General features: G+C 55.4%; 1 long non-coding RNA gene across 1 annotated transcript; it reads right to left on the bottom strand.

Annotated features, from left to right (window-relative positions):
* Positions 1–777: 777 nt before the first annotated feature.
* On the bottom strand, positions 778–2,841 carry LOC131274251 (uncharacterized). Its single transcript, XR_009181461.1, has 2 exons — positions 2,417–2,841; positions 778–917 (listed from the first exon to the last, which is right to left on the bottom strand). It is a non-coding gene; the product is annotated as an uncharacterized lncRNA (long non-coding RNA).
* Positions 2,842–3,172: the final 331 nt, after the last annotated feature.

Here is a 3,172-nt window from a genome sequence, read left to right as displayed (position 1 = left end):
TAAGAAGCATTTAGGGGCCTTGGGAGACTCGGCCGATGACACCGTCACAAATGAGTGAGTAAAGGTGTGCACAAGAGGTTTGCATGGTCAGGGTGGCAGCTGGGATGGCAGGAAGAGCTGTGCCTGCACAGGAGGGCCCTGGAGATTCCAGACTCAGGCAAAGAGACTGAGAAGAGGCTGCACTTGAGAGCAGGGATGCTGAGAGGGTGGCAGCAGGGGACAGAAGGACAAGGCTGTCAGGAAGTGGGCACAGGTGCAGGAGGAGGACCAGGCTCCATCTGATGCGCAGTTACCCCAAGAGCTCACGCTGACCGGGGTCCCAGCCCCTAACCTCAGTGCACCCCCCAAATGGAGACCTCAGAGTCCTTCCTGGGGAGGTGATTTGGCCTAGGAGTAGAGTGGATCAGAACTGGGGGCTGATGGAAGCAAGCATTTTCTGCTGCATCAACTAAGAAACAGAAAAAGCTGGAGGGGGCAGGAATGGGGGAGGGAGAGAAGGATGGAGATGCAGAATGAGAGCGAAAGAGAGTGGGGAGGGAGACACACACAAAAATATAGAGGGACAGAGAGAAGAAAGGAGAGGAGATGGAGAGTCCCAACAGGATTCTTGACAGCCACTCCTGCTTCTGGATCCTTGGGCCAAATGTGTTTGTGTTTGAGCTGGTTCAAGCTGAGCTCCTGCCATTTGCATCTCAAACAGCACTAATTACTACGAAACACACATGTGTACCTATGCATACCCCAATATTAATAAAGAAAGAGCAAATGTAAGCAGACTTTCATGGAAAATTTCCCCACCTCTCTGTTGTGTGACCTTCAGCAACTTCTGAACTTTTCTCTTCCTCCATTGCCTTCTCTTAACATCTCTTTGCAGGGTTGTGCCAATGTCCTCCAGTCAAAGACCATCGGGAACACACCTGGAGTCAAAGTCAGGTTTATTGGCTTGTTGTAACCAGGGAGAACGCACACTGTGGTGAAACATGGGTGTCCCTGGAAGAGGAGGTTCAAAGGACTCACGATAGGATTTGGCTGATGTTAAATGATTTGACGGAGGGTTCAAGAAATCAGGGCTCTTGCCCTGGATTGGAAGCAAAGGAAGTCGGGGGTAATTCTCTGCTGGGGTATATTAGTGATTCTTACCTAGAAGGCAGGAGGTAGGAAGTAAAGATAAAGCTGCCATTAGAAAAGAAACATTGCAACCAGGATAGGACATGTTTGGGTTAGTTTTTTCATTGGGCTTACACTTTGGTCTTTGTTCAGTAATGATGGCGAGGTGGCCTTATTTTTGTTTCAGTGGCTCATGGTTGCGGAGTGAGCTCGCTGGTGTTCTGTGGAATTGAAGCAATCGGAGCCCAGCAGGTGTCTGGGGAACGGGGGTCCTTGCCCTTGCCTACCCCCCACCCGGCTTTAACCCTTTGCAGCCTCTAGGACACTTGCACCTCCATGTTCTCATTTAAGACAATTTCTCACGGAGACGATTGGGGCTTTCCTGAGGGCTGGGAGAGCTCAGCGCACCCAGCTCTCCTGGCATGGGGCCGGGGAGGCAGGAGAGTTGGGAGAGGAAATGAGCTGTGGGACCCACAGGGGGCCCCAATGTCCTAAAAGCCTGGGTGAAGGGTGGCCCGAATGGGGAGCCATTGGCTAGCAAGGAGCCTTCTCTCCTGCTGGTGCAGGCACCCCCATACTGAATGCAACCCCGGGGATCCCTGCCCAGGCCGGCCCTTTCACAGTCCCAGCGGCTCTTGGCAAACTCAGGCAAGGAGAGGCTGGGGCAGCCCCTCGCCCACCTGCCGCCGGCTCTCAGTGATCGGCATCATCAGGAATGATTTTCATATTGTCTGACGCACACGGGGGCCTCCCAACCCCTCCGGCCTGAGCCCTCGGCCAGGGCTGCCACCCCACCCCGTTAATGCTAATGGAAGTCCTGTGGCTCGGCCAGGGCGCCCTGCTGGAAAGAGGCCTCGGGACGGCCTCCTGCAAACATGACCTTTCCCTGTGTAAGAGACAAGATTTCAAATCAATCTGGCCTGCGGGGCCTCCCATCCCCACCGCGGAGCAGCGCTCTCCAGGGAAGAGGCCACGTGCCCAGGGACAGGCGGGGTCAATACGGAGTCCGGGGGAACCGGCCGACCGGAAGTGCCCTCGGGAGGCTGCCCTCTCGTCCCACCGCTGGAGCGTCTCTCAGCACAGGCCACGGGGAACATTCTGTGACTGTGCTAAAACCCTACCACACCCAGCTGGAACCGGCTCAATGAAGAGGGCAGACGCTCCTACAGACAGTTACGTTCCAGGAGTGCTGCTACACCCACTCAAGTGAAGTAGGCACTATTATCATCCCCATTTCACACATGGGGAAACTAAGGTACAGGGGATTTTTTTTTGTTGTTTTGTTTTGTTTTGTTTTTAAGCAACTTACCCAAGTCATATAACTAGTGGGGGCAGTGCTGGGATGGGAGCCCAGGTGGTCCAGTTCCTGGGGTCTCTCATGTGCTCAGCAAACACTTGACAGGGACCTGCTCTGTGCCAGGGCTGTGCTGGGGGGCACAAAGATGAGGAGTGGACAGTCCTTCCTCTCCAGTGCTCACTCCCCAAGGGCAGGGGATGTCACAGGTCAGTGCAGGGCTGTGGAGGCTGGAGAAGGGAGACACCAACCTATTATATGGGGGAAAGGGTGTAGTCAGGGAGGGCTCCCTGGAGGAAGGGATCTCCAAACAGAGTGGCAGAGGTGGCCCTGGGTATGCGTTTGGGGGCAGGTGCTTGTGTGCTCACACACATGTGAGAGCATAGTGGTCCTGTCTGTCTTTGTGCCTGTGTGCAGACCTGGACCCAGCCGAGGCTCTGAAGGCAGCAACAAGGGTAAAGAGGGGACCCTCTTTCCCCAGAAGGATGGGTGGTGCTGCCAGGCTTTCAGGGAGCATGAAGGGTGCAGACAGAGCCAAGCCACTGGATGGATAATGTTGGCCAAGTATTCTGGGACCACAGACTGGGAGGCAGAACGAGTGGAATGGCCTAGAATAGCCATTCCCTGCCTCTTAGGTAAGGCTGCAACCGGCTGCCTGATGACCCTGCCAGAGACAGGAAAAAGTGGGTCAGTGGGAGAGGCTGAGGTCCTGTCTGGGAGCGGGGCCCGGCCTCTGCCCGTCCCTCTCCTCCCTCCACACTGGCTGGAGGG

This window comes from Dasypus novemcinctus, chromosome 18, assembly GCF_030445035.2.
Source record: "Dasypus novemcinctus isolate mDasNov1 chromosome 18, mDasNov1.1.hap2, whole genome shotgun sequence".
In the NCBI taxonomy this organism is placed as follows: Eukaryota; Metazoa; Chordata; class Mammalia; order Cingulata; family Dasypodidae; genus Dasypus; species Dasypus novemcinctus.
This window is presented reverse-complemented; position numbering and strand designations above follow the sequence as displayed.